The sequence below is a fragment of the Mustela putorius genome, unplaced genomic scaffold (genome assembly GCF_011764305.1).
Source record: "Mustela putorius furo isolate JIRA1106 unplaced genomic scaffold, ASM1176430v1.1 tig00003853_pilon_pilon_pilon, whole genome shotgun sequence".
In the NCBI taxonomy this organism is placed as follows: Eukaryota; Metazoa; Chordata; class Mammalia; order Carnivora; family Mustelidae; genus Mustela; species Mustela putorius.
This window is the reverse complement of record NW_025422005.1, coordinates 74,960,272-74,978,549: the sequence shown is the minus strand read 5'-3', so window position 1 is coordinate 74,978,549 and position 18,278 is coordinate 74,960,272. Positions and strand designations below refer to the sequence as shown.

The window sequence follows — 18,278 nt, the reverse complement described above, 5'->3', positions numbered from 1 at the left end:
GGAACACCAGGACTTCTCAGGGAGTGGCACAAGAGGCCCTTTTCTCTTTTGTGAAGGTCATAAATACAAAATGCTAGGTCATAAATACAAAATCCACTACTCTGTTCTTAGAGGAAGCTGTTTTCTTCTTTCAAGTGTGTATTCTAAAAATATTAAATTCCCCTAAATTTTTGTTTCCAGTCTGCTCCTCAGGGCCTAGGCACAGTAACTGCTGAACCGACAACAGACTTTCAGTCACTCACAGTATCAATTCCTGTTCCTTTTTTCTATAGTTCTCCATGCCAGCAATACACACAGTGTTCATTCTATTGTTTTTGGCTTTCTGTCACAGGAGCTACTGCCTTTTTCCCCTATTTATGAATTCTAAAGCCTATAAATCTTGACTCTAAAGATATTTCTTTCCTTTATTGCCAGACTTCCTTAGCTGAGAAATTTCACTAAAAACATTCCTGACCTGAAACTGCTTAATGCCTGTGTTTGCAGGAAGCCCGCACAAATCTGAATGTCATCAGGTTTGTGCTCCTTCTTCTTATGTTTCATGATTCCTGTCTAGGATTGTCCGCTGAAGTCCCCACAACTGCAAACACTAGGTGCCAAACAACACTTCATTTCTAGGCAAGGTGCTCAAACAATTTTTCAGAGTTGGAAGCTCATTAATTCATGGAACATGAAAAAATATTATTCCAATTCAACTAAACTTACTATTTTTTAACCCGTATCAGTTTAGGACAAGCTTCTCATTCCGATTCCCTTACGAATGGATTCTTACCAAGACACTAATGCCCTCCTCTGTAATTAGATTTACTGAACAGCACATTACATAGATTCATGAGGAGAAGCTCCATATAGGTCAACAGTAATGATATTTTTGCTGTCTGATGTGAATTGAGCTATATGAATATGAATATTGCCCCACAATGTTCAGAAGCAGATATATGTGAGGGAGAAGTAGGGGAAAGACAAGGGTTTAAATGTGAAAAATCAGTCTCCCAAACAGCAGATATGAAAAATTTTAAGGAGAGTATTTGGCTGTCATCTTTGTTCATCTATGATTTCTGGTTGTTTTATAAAAACATTATTTATCTAACTGAATATTTTATTTTTTTTAAATATTTTATTCATTTGTCAGAGAGAGAGAGAGAGAGCATAAGTAGGGGGAGCCCAGGCAAAGCAGGCAAAGGGAGAAACAGGCTCCCTGCCGAGCAAGGAGTCCAATGTAGGACTCGATTCCGAGACCCTGGGATCATGACTTGAGCCGAAGGCAGATGTGTAATCAACTGAGTCAACCAGGCATCCCTAAACTGAATATTTTAAATGTTTTTTTTAAAGATTTTATTTATTTATTTGACAGACAGAGATCACAAATAGGCAGAGAGACAAGCAGAGAGAGAGGGGGAAGCAGGCTCCCTGCCGAGCAGAGAACCTGATGTGGAACTCACCCCAGGACCCTGGGATCATGAACTGAGCCGAAGGCAGAGGCTTTAACCCACTGAGCCACCCAGGTGCCCCTAAACTGAATATTTTAAAAACAACAAGTAAAACAATTGAAACTTCTCTGACTAAGGTATTATCTAAGAAATCCCTCCTAAGAAATAAGCTGTTGAAATCATTGGAATACATTCTTTATCATGTGTGGCAAGGACACTGAAGTTAGTGGGAAGAGGTGTGTGAAGAAATGTTTGTTTTTGTGAAACTCTTCCAGGATCAGAGTTGGAGGGAAAATAGGCAAGTAGATGGTCTTCGGATTCCGGAAGGCTGAGTAGGGAGAAAATGTGGATTTTCCAAGCCCCTTTCACTCATAGATATTCTGCAGTCCACTAACATCCACATGATGTTCTAGGTGGTTCAGAGCAGCTAGGTTTACTTTCACTTTTGACTCTGGTATCCTCCTTAGTTTTGCTGAGTATGTGACTATTGTATCCAGCTTTGATCCTGTTTCAAGAAGAACCTTGTGCCCCTGTTGACTTTGTTTAACAGAGCCTCAATACCAGTCCTGGATTACTTATCAAAGGACTTCCAAGTAAAAGGTAAGTAAATAAATAAATAAATGAAATGAAAATTTCATCTTCTTTAATCCTTGCTTTGCTGGATCTTTTCTATTACTCAAAGATGAGTAACAGTGAACCTAATTTTGAATGAATCTAACTTTAGCTGTTATAATTTCTAAGAAAGGTTGAAGGCAAGGACTATCTTGTTCATATTTTTGACTCCAGAATTGAGCATAATATCTGACCATAATAGGTGTTCATCAAATATCTGATGAGCAGTAGAATAAAAATAACAAGTTGGGCTGGGTGTCATAAAATGTGAGATGAACTGAATTCCTTGATGAGGTGTTAAAAAAATGAAGATTTGTCTAGAAACAGTTCAGAGGTTGTGGGATGAATGACAGACACTGCAGAAATAACATCTCCTTGGTTTATACTAGCATACTATAAACCTGCTATGTGATAATCAAAACAGTATACCCATACTTCATTTACAAGGGGCTTATAGGATTTAAAAAATGGTAAGAAAGTTAATTTTGGAACATCTGGATGTTTTTGGCTCAGATCATGACCCTAGTATCCTGGGATAGAGTCCTGCATCGGGCTCCTTGCTCAGCAGGGAGCCTGCTTCTCCCTCTCCCTTTGTCTGCTGCTCCTCCTGCGTATGTGCTCATGCTCACTCTCTCTCTCTGTCAAATAAATAGAATCTTAAAAAAAAAAGGAAAGAAAGAAAGAAAGAAACTTAATTTCAAGTAAGTTGTTGCATCACCAAGTCTAACGAGAGACAGAGACCAGTATTTACTTCTGGATTCTGTCTCTCACTACACAATTTTTGGCAAATCTGTCAGCCTTAATATACTATATTTATCTAAAAGGAAAAATAAATATCTTTAACCTTAAGGGTTCTTGCAAGAATCAGTAAGATCATGTTATTAAGACATCTGGACCAGGGCTGGACACAGTAAGGGATTCAATAAAGATTAAGCAGTACTAGAATGCTATTACAGAAGTAAATCCTTGGAGACTGGTTATACCCCATGAGTCATCACTAGCAAGTAAGGCCATGATAAAGAAAGAGTGGTGCCATCTGCTAATGTTAGTCTTCATAGTGAGAAGACACAAAGTGTCTCTTTCCCCACTGGGTCAACATGCAGGATAACTCTGAGTCAGGGGATGTCTTGTGGTCTAGTAGCCTCTTCGGAGACTCCTTTATTTACTGGAGCCTCCTTTATTTACTGGAGCCTGGCTCGCATGTATCCAGTGAAAAAACTCAGCAGTGGGCAGTGAATTAGGAAGCATTAAAGAATTTCTACCAGATTCTCAACTATCTCACAAAGACATTAATTTGCATTTTCTTCACTATAAATAAGAGTACATTTTCCTGTTCATCTGCTATTTTGTTTTCCCATGTAATCCCTGTAGATGTCTCTCGAGCAGTCTGTCTTTTTCATCTTGATTTTTGAGAATGTTTTTATATATTTCAGATATGAGTTTTTATTGCTTAGGTGATTGCAAATGTCATCTAGTCTGTGACTGCCTTTTAACACTTTTAAGAGTGCTTTCCACAAAAAATGTATCTAGTTTTGATATAGTCACACTTAATATTTTATTTTATGGAGGTGGTGGTAGGATGTATGTGTGTTCTGTAAGAAATATTTTTCTCATCTAAGATCATGGCTTTATTTATATATGTGAAATAGTATTTCCCCCATTATGATTAAATTGTATTGGAAAAAGTGTACCCACCTCTAAAAAAACACTTTAGATTACCTGAAAATATCAATTCTCAATGAATTAAAGATCTAAAAGTGAAAGGTAAAATAACAAATATTTTAGAAAATAATACAGGTAAATAACACAATGACTCTGGATGACAGAAATTCTTACAGAACACACGCACCACCACAATAATTTACAAATAATAACAGTTTTCTTTGATTATTTTCAATCCTTATACTTTTTTCCTCATTTTACTTGCACACTGGAATGGACAGACCATCCCATACTGTGACATGAGCTTCACTTTGAAGATGTCTTTATTTTGCATTTTTTTTTGAAAAATTTTTACTGGGTAGAGAATTCTGGTTGTACATTCTTTTTCATTCAGTACTTTAGACATGTTATTCCACTTTCTTCCTACTTGCATAGATTTTAGGAAGAAGTCTTCTGACATTAATATTTTTGGTCTTCTGTGGTAGTGCTGTTTTTTTCTCTAGCTGTCTTTAAGATTTTCTCTGAATAATTGGATTTCATGAATTAGATGATGGCGGGCATAGGTGTGCTTTTGCTTGTTATTTATTCTTCATGGGGTTGGTTCTCTAAACCTCTGAATACATTGTTTCTTGTTTTTTATTAATTTTGGGAAAATTACATATTCCTTTCTTATCCTCTTCTTCTTTTGCTATTCCAATTACATGTATATTAACATTCTATGATAACATTGATAACATTCTATGGGATGTCCTTTGAGTATCTCTAAGAGACAGTCTTCCCTCCCATACTCCCCTTCAAGTTTTTTTAAAGATTTATTTAATTTTTTTTGGAGAGAGAGAGAGAGCAAGAACAGGGGGAGGGGCAGCAGGAGAGGGAGAGAAAAATCCTTAAGCAGACTCCCCTCTGAGCATAGAGCCTGATAATGGGGACTAATCCCAGGATTCTGATGTCATGACCTGAGCTGAAATCCAGAGTCAGTCACTCAACTGGCCGAGCCACCCGAGCCCCTCCCTTTCCAATTTTAAAGTCTCCCCACTTTATGTGAATTCTCTAATACCAAAGAAACTGTAGAAAGGAAATACTGAGCCAGGAATAACGTTTTTCTCTTTATAAATGGGACTTTAGAGTGAGTCTAACAGTGAGATGTGAAACCTAAAGTCAAAAATTTGGACTATCTTTTTAATAACCTACATATAATTTAAATGGACCAGCCCTTACAAGTACTGCAAACGTGTAAAGGTGGTACTTCTTGAGGTGTGGCCCCAAAGCAGGCCACTCACATATGTTTTCACACCAAAACAGATGTGGTGGGACATGGACAGGCTACACCAGCTGACTGTTGTGAAGGTATTTTCTAATTGAGTCTCTGGGACAAGGACAAGATGCTTCTTCACATCAGGCCCATTTATAAGTCACTGAACTGTTGAAACCAGGGCAGTGTCTATGAAGGGTTTTCGCGGCCGGCGTGACAAATCGACCAGGAAATGTGAGGGTTAAGAGGATGGTGAAAAGAAATTAAGAGACAAAGAGATGGGGGCAGGAGGGACACTGAGGATGATGTCCAACAGTGTCAATTTTATTCCACATCTTACAAGCATTTATAAGGCAGACCACAATAGGAGGAGTAATACATCAGTATCTAGTCAGATGACTGCAAGTTTCTATAACAAGTTTACATTAACTACAAGCAAACCTTGTGATGCCAGGTAGTCTCGGCTAATGCCATTAGCAAGACAATCAACCAGGGAGTAGGTTATGGGAAGTACAGGAACAACAAGGACCAACTCAGAATTCATGACCCTGACCACATTGTTCCCTTCTGTAGGGAGAGGGTGTGGGAAGTCACGTAGGCGAGCACAGATCACATAGCATGGACCTTTCTCAGTGTGCTCAACTTTCCCGTCCTTAACCTTGTCAAGGTGTCCAGACTTTGAAGGAGACACAAGTCAGGGCCTGGTTTGGTCCTCGACTCCAACCGTGCTGTGGCCTCCAACAAAGGGTACTCCTGGAAGAAAGAATGACCAGGTGCCTAGAGCTGGGCTCCAGGAAGGGCTTGTGGCCATCATCAGTGATGTGGCACAAGGCTTAGTCTACCTCAGTTAAGAGTGGATGCACCCTTAAAGGCACCACGGGTTTTAAGAGACTAGAGAAGGGGCACAATGAGCCTGTCAGGGCCTCTCGTCACAGAAAGTGGCATGAGGGAAACTGGATTTTTATACGTTCATATGGAATTCTAGCATTCCAGTACCTAGGAGGTCTTACCAGAGGCTCATCTTCCACTATTCAACTTATAAATTAAAAACCTCTGTAATTTCAGTTTTCCTTTTAATTTGAAACTCCAAGTTCCAGGTACGGGAAGAACAGGGGGTGTACTCTGTCTCTTTAGTGAAGTAATCTTATTTCAGCTTGTCAGCAAAGCCATATATTTACACAGCCAATCCACCAAGCAATTTCCATGCCTTACATTTTGTGTAATTCTGAAAGCCTAGCCTTTTATTCTGTTTCTATGCCTAGCAATATCCAAGGTACTGTTTAGTTTTGCTTTGTTTTTACTGTTTTTCACAGCAGGCTTCTCCAATTTTAGGATTCCCAGGTCTATAAATCTTATCTCCAAAGGGCCATTATTCCTTTGTACCTATACTTCTTTTGGTTGAAAAACTGCACTCAACAGAATTCTAAACCAAAACCGCCTCAAGTTTGTGCTTGTCTGGAAGATCCAGCACACCTGCAGCTTTTTTGCTTTCTACCAAGCTTTGTGCACGAGATATTAAAATGAGACTCCTCCTGCTCGAGAGTTTCTACTAGGCCCCAAAGCAGAGTACACTTTGTGCCAAATAAGGACACGTTCAAAAACAAGATGACAGATCATTTTATCTGGAGTTAGCAAAATATGAAGAAATTTCATTTCAGTTAAATCAAGCCTCATTAACCTCCTTTAGTTTACAAAATCATGTTAATAATTCTTCATTTACTAGTATTATACTTTTGTGACTCAGACTTACAGAATATATTCTTAAAATATTTTTTTTCTTGCAACATTTCCCAACATGGAAGCAGAGTGAAAGACTTTGAATGTATTTTTCAATAATAACAACAACAATAAGTTAAAAATAATATTAAAAGTAAGTTAATGGTAAATGTTAAAATATGATTAAAATAACAATAATAAAACATTGATTGAAAGGTTAAAAGGACTAACTAGCCTTATATTCTTTATCTCTAGAGTCATATTTTTGTATTATAGTGTCATGGAACAAAATAAAAAGCAAAAATGAAAGGAAGAGTCAGCTAAGGGGCTATTTTGATCCAGTTGGTGAGGAAGGACCCTTCTCTGGGGCTTGGGGCAGTGCCCAATCCTCATTCTGTACCAATCTCTGCATCTCAGTAGGTACATGGTCACTATACTTAGCCCAGTGTAGATTCAAGTCTAGAAATTGCTCCGTTTGGTTTCAGGTCTTTTTAAAAAGCTGTCTCTGACATCATTGCGTACTTTTAGAGCTATGATGGAATTTTCAGCTCTGAATCTTATATGTTTCTATTTTATAAGATGAGCTCGTGGCAACTCAGGTAGAGGTCATATTTTCCTAGATGCTCTTGCACTAGAAAAAGGAAGGAAAAACTAAACTCAAAGCTAGCAGAAGGAAACCTGTAAGAAGAATTAGAAATAAATGAAATAGAGAATAGAACAACCATGGAGAAAATCAATTACCATCCTTCCCTTCTCCTTCACTAATAGAATACCTGCTTGTTTGCTATATATGTGTGTTCCCAGGATGCTCACAGCAATTTCAGCTTCCCCTGTGGTTCAATATGATAATGCAATTACTTAAGATGTATTGTTTTTAAGTAGAAGTGATGAGTTCTTAAAGGAGGGACCTATCCTTCTTTCCCTTCTCCAATCTGTTCTTACTAGAGATATGATGGTATACTTGCTTAGATGGCTAAGCATATGATAGGAGAGTCCTGGACCCCAATCTTGGGAAACACTTATCTAACCTGACAGTTATGGACTACTGATCCTAGAATTTACATAACACAGTAACATCTTTAATATATTTAGTAGCATATTTGTTTATGAAGCTTTTCTTTTTTTTTTTTTTCTGTTTCTCACAGCAAAACCTGATTCTAACTGATATGGTTACTCTAGTCTTACTTTGAGGGTGGAAGCCATGGTTCATAAATGATTTTGTCCCAGGAAACAAGTGGTTTCAGGTACATGATAGATGCTCATTCAATATATTTCAATAAGTAAAAACACAGTATTGATAGGACTGGATACCAAGGAATGAAAACACGACATATACCATTCAAAAAATACTAGGTGATCTGGAGCTCTTGATGAGACAGGGAAAGAGCTGGTCATGCAGGGAAAGAGCCTGGAATTGAAATTGCTGATGTATGGGATAAGAAGTATGAGGAACCCATCTCATCTTACTAAATTCATTAGACAATGCATTATTGGTATAGGAAAGCAATAGAAAGCCCCTGTATACGAAGTACATGGAGTAATCAGTGTTGCTGAGAAAGATGATTCTGCAGGATAAGTGGCTACAAAGCATGGCATAATGAAACAGACTTCACTGGTTTCAAATCCTGGCTCTGCCACTTATTCATATGTAAATCTGACCAAATTTCTCAGTCTTTCTGAACTCCACTTACTACATATGCAAAATGGGCATAATAAGCCCAAACTTGCAAGGTTCTTACAAGCACAAGTAGGTCAGGTTCTGTGGATGCACTTGTTACAGAGCTCAGTGCAAGGCAGATTCTCAATACATGATAAGCATTGCTTGAGTTTTATTTTTATTATGGAAATAAAACTTGGAGGGCTGACAATATCTGCTGTTTCTTCACTACCATCATCTGAGGTTATTGTGTGGGAAACTCTCTGTGGTCTGCTAATGCCATCCTCCATTTTATATCACAGAAAAATACAAAGGTCCCCAGCCCCAGGCTGATGCACACAAATTTTGATTAATCCTGAGGCAGAAAATCAACTTGTGATCTTATTTCTACAGAGAGCTTTGGGGTTTGCAGTTTGCCGTGGTATCTATATCCATCATTTTTGGTGGAAAACAAGAATAAGTAGCTGCTCATTCACAGTTCATGAAACGGAAAGCCTTAAAGATTCTTTACAAGATTTCTCAACTTGGCAGTGGTTGTGGCTAGCACTGGGTTGCATCATACAGGCCAATCTTACTTGATGTACTAATGTCTTGGAAGAGAATACCTTGGTGAGTGAAGTTCTGTGGCAGAAGCTGTTTGCTTAATTCCAAGTGAATCTCTGTTTCTCACCACTCCTCCAGAGTGAAGGGAGATTCCAGATTTCTTACGAAACACATCTAATTCTAATTCTCACCTGCAAAATTGCAACCCAAACTTTTTCTGTTCCAAATTTCTACTCCAGCTGTTCTGCTTCCTGTAAAAGAAAATTCCCTCATACTGGTGTTCTCAAAGCCATCTTTTCTGACCCGTCATGCATGGAGCTCTTGCAATTATGTCTCCCATATCATATTTTGTTTGCTCTACTGGAGTATTCTTATTAACTAATCAATGTGCTTCAATAACTATTATCTTAAAAATTCTCCCTGGACTCTATATCTCATTATGACTATCACCCCATATTGTGTTTTTACTCCTCTTCATGCAAAAATATATAGTCTCAATTTCCTTTTCTAACCTCTGTCTTCAATGAATTCTTCTCTGGTTTTTTTTTTTTTTTTTTTAAGATTTTATTTATTTATTTGACAGACAGAGATCACAAGTAAGCAGAGAGGCAGGCAGAGAGAGAGGAGGAAACAGGCTCCCTGCCGAGCAGAGAGCCCGATGCGGGACTCGATCCCAGGACCCTGAGATCATGACCTGAGCCAAAGGCAGAGGCTTAACCCACTGAGCCACCCAGGCGCCCCTCTTCTCTGGTTTTAACCCAACACTTCACTGAATGCTTTTTACCAATGACCTCCATTTTCTCTGAGTCAGTTGGTGTCTCTTTGCATCTATCTTACTCCCCTTCTTCTCCCTGCTCCCCCTGAAATTCTTTCCTTCCTTGCCTTCCAAGTCACCACACTACTCTGGCTTTCCTCCTATCCCTGTGTTTAGCTCCATTCAGTCTTCCTACCAGACTCTGATTTTCATCTGGTCATCTGAATTGTAGGTCTCTCCAGGATGTGGATTCTTTTCTCTCCTCCATTTATCCCCTCTCAAAATGACCTCATCCAGTCTCTGGACTTTCAATGTCATTTTTATTCTGATACCTCTCAAATTGATATTTCTTGCCTTGATATCTCTTCTGAAATTCACATGCATAGATCAAATAACAACCCAATTTCTTCACTTTTTTGCAAGCTGTCCATTTCAAGTTATCATGTTCACAATATAAGCCTTGATCACTCCTAAACCCAAATGAAATCAAGTAAGACAAAGCAAAATTAAAGCATATTTCTTGCTTTCTCATTCATCTTCTCAATAGTGTGCCACCAGCCTTAGGGTTAAAGCCCTAAACCCTATATCCCTCGCTTAGTTTATTTCCCACACCCAATACATCAGTCCTCTCGTTTTTATTTTACCATCCTAGGCTGGGTCACCCTCCTCTTTTGCCTGAAATACTTGTTTTTGTCACCCAGTGTCCTTCTTGGTTTCACTTTGACCCTCTCTAATAAATTCTCTTCAAAACAACCAGAGTGATCTTTAATTCAGTTGCTTTTAATACCCTCCTTAAGCTTGCATTATAACATAAGATCCATACTCCTCAAAAGCACACCATGACCCAGTCTTTCTTATTTCTCCAAGCTCATCTATTATATTTTCTCTGCCATGGTCACACCATAGCCACCCTAGCCTCCTTTTTAGCTTGCAAACTGCAATTCCTTTCCTATCTCCAGGTTTTTGCATGCATGGTTCCCTCTACCTACAATGCTTGCTGCTCCCTCACCCGGTGGCTCCTTTTTTTTTTTTTTTTTTTCAAGGCTGTGCATAAATGTCAGTTCTCAAAGAGGTCTTCCTTGTCCATCCTGCCTCAGGTTGCCCCTCCATGTGAACTTAACACAATATGAACATATTTACTTATAACTTTATTTATTCTTTTTCTTCTTCTTCTATTAACCTTAAAATCTATAGAGGAAGAAATCCTACCTTTGCTGATTCTTTGCTGCCAATTTCCAGCAACAAGGACAGTATGTAGAACATAGTAGGCACACAATAATTCCTTCCTTACCTGAATTTTAAAAACAAAAAGGCAAATCAGATTATTTATCTATGAACTCACTGGCTCTACCTAGCTTTCATGAAAATTCTAATTAGACCAAAGTATCTTGGTGTTGCAGAATAGCTTATAGACTAGCATATCCAGATCCTACAAAGTCAATGAGTCAGGTTTAATGTAGAGCATTCTGATGCTGGGCATGTACAAAATGTCATAAGAAAAAAAGGACACCTTACTTAATTTCAAAGGCAGAAAATGACAACATAGTATCAACCACCCATCCCCACTTCTACCTGATTCTTTGCAGGGATCTCAGAAATTGTGTTCCCCTTCAGCACAGGAAAAATAGGTGGGAATGCATGTGAGGTTAATGTTCCTCTTAGAAAATATTTCAACTGCTGCTGAGATCCCTTGAATTAGCTATGATTCATGGCATCTTCAAAACAAGCAAGAAGTGAGATGCAGTCACAAACTTTTTTTAAGATTTTATTTATTTATCTGACAGACAGAGATCATAAAAAGGCATGCAGAGATGGGGAGGGGGGAGGAGGAGGCTCCCCGCCAATCAGAGAGCTCGATTCAGGGCTTGATCCCAGAACCCTGGGATCATGACCTGAGCCAAAGGCAGAGACTTTAACCCACTGAGCCACCCAGGTGTCCCTAATGAAGGCTTCTAAAAGAATGTTTTGTTATGTTTTACCCATTCCTTTCTCCCAATACTTCTTCCATTAAGACCAAATTATGCCTGCCTGGCCATAGTTGGTTATACATTAGCAGTCTTAGCACTTCTCAGCTATATGACTCCAAAGGGCATCGTCTATTTTAGTCACTACTGTATCTTCTTAGCCTTGAACATAACCCCAATGCCGGGCACATAATAGGCACTTAATGATTATTGAATAAGTTATCTGTCTATTCCTCAGACTATTTTAAGGTCTTGACCTAATTACAATGCCGTCAACTAGCTTAATTTCTTTAGGGAGTTATGATCATTGAAAATCAAAAATCAAATCAAACCCATAATGAAATATCACCTCATATCTGTCAGAATGGCTAAAATCAAAAACACAAGAAATAAGTGTTGGTGAGGATGTAGAGAAAAGTGAACCCTCATGGATCACTGGTGGGAATGCAAGCTAGTGAAGCCACTGTGGAAAAAGGGATGAAGTTTCCTCAAAAAATTAAAAATAGAATTATCAGATGATCTAGTGCTTCCAGTACTGGGTATTTATTCAAAGAAAGTGAAAACACTAATTTGAAAAGATGCATGCACCCCTATGTTTACTGCAGCATTATTTACAATAGCCAAGATATGGAAGCAACCCAAGTGTCCACTGATAGATAAATGGATAAAGAAAATCTGGTGAATGGGATATTACTTGGCCATAAAAAAAAGAATGAGATCTTGCCATTTGCAACCACATAGATGGACCTAGAGGGTATAATACTAAGTAAAACAAGTCAGTCAGAGAAAGACAAATACTATGTGATTTCATTCCTATGTGTAATTTAAGGAACAAAACAAATGAACAAATTAGGAAGAAACAAACAAAATCCCCAGACTCTTAAATATAGAGAACAAATGTGGTTGCAAGAAGAGAGGTGGGGGGGCTGGTGAAATAGGTGAAGGAGATTAGGAATACAATTCCTGTAATGAGCACTAGTAATGTATAGGACTGTTGAATCATTACATTCTACGTTTGAAACTAATAGACACTGTACGTTAATTAGACTTGAATTAAAATTTTTTTCTAAATTCCTCTCCAGTGATATGTCACTCACATGAGTTTAATTTGCCATCTGTACAAATATGCCATCTGTACAAATACAAGAAGTTCTGAGTTTAGAAGACTCCAAAGATTGAAAATTCCCACTAATAAAAAGCTTTAGCTGCCTTATCCCAAGAGTGTGCTTAATGTAACTGCTTTCTCTCTTCCTCAGGTTAGAATCCTAAAGCTAAAAATTCCAACATACCCAGGGAATGTAAAGGCCCCATCAAATGTTAAAAGGTTTTCTTTCCCCAAACAGAGTTGTTTTGTCTTTGAGTAGCCAAAACATGAAAAGGACCTCCTGAATTCCAGTAACAATCAAATAGTTTCTGTTCTTATATCTGTACCCATTCAAGGGTTAGGGCTAGAACCCTTGGGAAAGAACTCAAGGTCACTGAGAATAGTGAGTCTCCTTGTCCAAAATCATATTTCTCTGTGGCCTGATATGTGCTAATTATGTGTTCTTCAATAGTTTTGTATCATTTTATATATACATGTGTACTTATAAATATTCATACCCAGAGAGAAATGTGTATGTGTGACCTATGTGGATGCCATCAATCAGGGAACAGTGTCTTGCTTGGAGAACGCAGTAACGACACTGAGCCAGTGTGAGATCTCAGTGCCCAAGCAGAAGGCAGCTGACCACTACAGCGAGCAGACGGCATGCTCCAGGAGGTGCTGGATGTCCATGCAGACTGTAAGAGGGAAGCCATTGCAGTGTTCATGGAGCACTCTTCCAAAGATGACCAACAGGAGTTCCAGAAGAAGATTGCGGTACTTTTTCTTAGTATTCAACCTTCCTCATTCTTGTCCTTCTAAAATTATGCTTGAAGTTTTACATATTCAATCTATAGCTCATCTCCTACTTAGGGTAAAGTAGTATGGATCCACACGATAGAGAGAATTCTAGAGGACTCTATTTCCATCTTTCCCCTCAAAGCCTGAGAAATTTATTTAGGATTTTTGTGATCTCTCAAGCAAAATCAGCAATAATTTCTCCTTTAGTGAACTATGGCATGGTTTCAAAACTCTCCCAAGTCACTCCTGAGCTAGAAGCTCTCTATGTACAGTCACTCTGATTCGCAGACACTTAATTTCCTGGGACAGACTCTCTAAGCAGGTTGTTCATTATATTTATTTTTGTTTCAGTTGTGTCATTTTATTATTGCAGGTAGAATCACAGGATCCTACAGCTTCTAGGAACTATAGAGAATAGATCATGCAACTTCAACATTTCATAGATGAAGAACCTGAGAAACCCAGGGAGGTTTGGAAGCTTTAGGAAGGTCTTGCAAGTTTTCAGAGTTGGCAGTAGATCTCTTGGTTCTAGTTGCATTGCTTATGCTGTTTCACTAAGATGCTTTTCTTAAAAGAACTGCAGTTAGACCACCCATCTAGTAGATTCTTGGGAATTTGATCTCCTCTGCTCCTTTCTTGTGGTGACATCCCTGTGCATTTCCCTTGCAGAAAATCAGAAAGGATAAGGAAGAGGATTTCTTGCTGTAGAACAAAGAGGCCTCTGTTAAATACTGCCAAGCTAAACTTGATCAGCTTTCAAAGGCCCGAACAGAAGGCATTTCAGCAGAAACCTTCTCTGTTCCTGAAGGGCTCAAGCTCTACAGCCAAGACTGACTGGAACTATTTGCAGGTACCCAGGAAAGGAATGAGGGAAGGAAGAAGGGGAGCATGGGAACCCTACAGAATAGAGTCACAGGGGTCTCCAGATAATCTGAGAGCACAACACCAGTTGTGGGTGATAAGACAGCATGGGGATGTCATGATAGCTTTACCTTTTAAGGCCCACTATTTGCTATTTACTCCTGAGGAAAGTAGAAATGCCTATTCCCAAATAAACAGTATGGATTTCTGAAATCCACGAGAGACAGAACAGAAATTATTTATTTCTTTACCCAACAATATGACAGTCATTGTGCCAAGGGCTGAGGATCTATGATGTAGTTAGAATCCTTGCACTCAAGGCTGATCAAAGTGAGAGAGTCAAATAAATAGACAACTGGACAGAGAGGGATAATATTTATTCCTGGACTGTGCTGGTGGTAGTAATAAACAAAACGATCATACACCACCGTAAACTAAACTGTTACTGCCTACAGTCATAGTGTTAAGCTCTTTCTCTAGATATTTTAACCTAACCCTCCGGAAAATGTTAGGAAGCATCAACTATTATTACCCACATTTTCTAGATATGAACTAAAAAGCATAGGCAGGTTACAGAATTTGCCAAAAGCTACACATCTAGCAGGTAGCAAGGGAGAACATCAGCATGGATTAGAATCTACATCTTATACTGGGCATATGATCTAGGAAAATATACCCAGAGAGGAGGGGGATGTAAATTTTGAAGTATTTGTACCTGTTTCCCAGGTTGAGATGCTACCCAAAGGGAAGAGCCGTAGCTAAACATACAAATACATGAAAGCACCAGAGACTGTGGGTTTGTACACCTGCATGGCATTCTGACTGGCTGAAGCCTGAGTGCGGGGAGGGAAGGAGACTGGATTCTTGTCCTTCTAATAAGGCAAGTTGGACACTTAGTAGGGGGCTCAAGGAGCATTTTAAGTAGAAAGTAAAAATGATCTAGATGGCCTTGTGTGTATAGAACAAATCACCTGAAAGGACATCTAGGTCCTTTGTTCCTTCTTGATTCCTCAGGCAAATGAGGTCCTTCAGGGCTTTTTGGAGTCATAGGCGGCAATAAAGAAATCCATCCTGTAGACAGATAAAGCTCTCACCTCTGGGAACAAGGCCATAGCAGGCAAGAGCAGGGCTCTGTTCTTGGGTGGGTTAGATCCTGCAGTGTCCAGAGGGGGCAAAGAACTTTCCAGAATGATGAGCTTCTCCTTCTTTTGTGGAATGCATACTCTTTTAAACCTGAAACTCACCAGCAGAGATGTAGCTGTATGTCAGCTGGATGGTCAGGGCCTTTCCCATCATATTTGCAGACTTGCTCTTGAAGATGGGGCTACCCTCTCTTTCAAATCTGATTTGGTCTCTGATTTCAAGAGGGTAAAGCTCAGGCCTGACCTTTGACTTTCTTCTCTTTCTCAAATCTGCATGGGGCAGTGGAGCAAGGCAGGAAGAAGGTGACTGAGAAGGAACAGGCATGGCTGAGACAAAAAATGGGAGCAGCAACAGCAGATGGAGGCTCCAGAAAGGAACCTCAAGGAAAACAACGTCCAACTAAGCAAGAAGCTGGAGAGAGAAACAGACAATGATCTGCGAGTGCGGACAAGGATACTGGAGCACCAGAACAATCAATGCAAACCTGGCAGGGACCGCAGTTCCTGGGAACCACCGCCCTGGCACATCAGGAAGGAATGGATGAAAGCTAAAGCAAAATGGCAAAGAGAAGCATTACTGCCATTCATTGCATTTGATCCACTGAAAGTATTGAATCCTGGCTTTTCATGAGGTCTTTGAGTTGTGCTCTGCACTGAGGCCCTGGGGATGACCTTGGCCCTTCCAAGTCCCTGGAGAAGATAAATAACCTCTCCAAGCTGCCATACTGGTGGGATTCTGGAATGGTCTCATGGAACCCAAATTAAACAGGGTTTCATGGATTATCAAGTAGATAATCCAACCAGGTGTTTTTTTTTTGTTTTGTTTTTTGTTTTTTAAGACAGAAAGAGAGAGCAGGAAAGTAGAGGTGTTGTGGCAGGGTGCAGAAGAGGGGGAAAGAGAGAATCTTAAGCAGTTCCATGCCCAGCATGGAGTCCAACGTGGGGCTTGAACTCACAACCCTGAGATCATGAACCTGAGTTGAAATCAGAGTCTGAGTCTGACGTTCAACTGATGGAGTTATCCAGGCACCCCAACCAGGTGTTTTTAATATAAGCAGCAACAGGGTGCTTTACCAAGATCACTGTCAATTATCAGAACCCCTTTTACCACCAAGATACTGACATGGATCCATGATGACTTAAAAGTATCAGATATGTCCAGGCTTAGAAATACAGGGGGAGCTGCTACCTTCAAAACTTGCTGCACAACTTGACTAAGTCACTGCATGGCTCCAGGGGAATTCTCTCTTTTCCGATTTAGAAGTATTCATTTCAGACATTGGCAAACCTTAGCCTACAAGCCAAATCTGCCTGTTTTTCGAAATAAAGTTTTATTGGAACAGTACCACACTTACTCAATTACGTACTATCTGTGGCTCCTTTAATGCCACAACAGCACACTTGAGTAGTTGCAACAAATACTCTATGTCTCACAAAACCTAAAATATTTCCTTTGCAACCCTTTACAGAAAAAGTTTGCCAACTGCTTGTTTAGGAGATGAACCAAATTTGCAATCGAGGTAAAAAAAAAAAAAAAAAAACCTTGAAACTTATCAAGAATGCTTCTGAAATCACAAAATAAGAAAATAATATATAAACATATTTCAAGTCAATTCTCCCCTAATAGATTTATAAATGTAATGTGTCCTGGGATTTAAAAAAAAAAAAATGTTTTCATGACGATAGGTAGGCTACTACCTTTATAGAAGTCTAAATGGAAATGCTTACACTGCTTTAAGAAATTGTCAGGGTAATACAGAAGAAGTGTAACAAAAAAGAACAGTATTTGCTCTGTATGAAAACCTCTTCTACAGCTGCAGTAATTAGACCAGTGTAGCACCAGGTCCTAACAAGACAGACAAAGCTGTAGAATACAGTCCAGAGATAGAAACAAATACTTTTAGGAACTGTTTATCGGAAAGGCTTTCAAGTCTGTGGGAAATAACAAACTGTCCAATAAATTGTCAAGGCAACTTGCTAACAACTTAGAGAACACAGAGATCAGATAGCAAAGTAAATTCCAGATGTACTATAGATTTAAACATGAAGATTGAAACCATAAAATTTGGAGATCCAAAATCTTTTTTAAAAATCTTAAAACGTGGAGTTCTTTCTAAGCATGACATAAAACCCAGAAGATAGAGACATATACAAAAGTACATAAAACTGGGGCGCCTGGGTGGCTCAGTGGGTTAAGCCACTGCCTTCGGCTCAGGTCATGATCTCAGGGTCCTGGGATTGAGTCCCGCATCGGGCTCTCTGCTCAGCAGGGAGCCTGCTTCCCTTCCTCTCTCTCTGCCTGCCTCTCTGACTACTTGTGATCTCTCTGTGTCAAATAAATAAATAAAATCTTAAAAAAAAAATTGTTTAAAAAAAAAAAAAAGTACATAAAACTGAAATAAATCTTTTTTTTAATATTTATTTTTTATAAACATATATTTTTATCCCCAGGGGTACAGGTCTGTGAATCACCAGGTTTACACACTTCACAGCACTCACCAAAGCACATACCCTCCCCAATGTCCATAATCCCACCCCCTTCCCCCCAGCAACCCTCAGTTTGTTTTGTGAGATTAAGAGTCACTTATGGTTTGTCTCCCTCCCAATCCCATCTTGTTTCATTTATTCTTCTCCTACCCACTTAAGCCCCCATGTTGCATCACCACTTCCTCAAAAGTCACTTATTTGTGGAGCTTGTGGAGCATAACAAATAGTATGGAGGACATGGGGAGATAGAGAGGAGAAGGGAGTTGGGGGAAATTGGAAGAGGAGGTGAACCATGAGAGATATGGACTCTGAAAAA

The 18,278-nt window shown here is 39.2% G+C and overlaps 1 long non-coding RNA gene across 4 annotated transcripts; it reads left to right on the top strand.

Annotated features, from left to right (window-relative positions):
- The first annotated feature begins 1,792 nt into the window (after nucleotides 1–1,792).
- Nucleotides 1,793–17,715, top strand: LOC123387359. 4 transcript variants are annotated; one of them, XR_006601810.1, is made up of 5 exons: nucleotides 1,793–2,027; nucleotides 13,237–13,448; nucleotides 14,142–14,322; nucleotides 15,060–15,129; nucleotides 15,759–17,715. It is a non-coding gene; the product is annotated as an uncharacterized LOC123387359 (long non-coding RNA). The 4 variants fall into 4 exon arrangements; XR_006601809.1 differs by lacking the exon at nucleotides 15,060–15,129 and having other exon boundaries at nucleotides 1,804–2,027; nucleotides 13,194–13,448; XR_006601808.1 differs by lacking the exon at nucleotides 15,759–17,715 and having other exon boundaries at nucleotides 1,812–2,027; nucleotides 15,060–15,750.
- Nucleotides 17,716–18,278: the final 563 nt, after the last annotated feature.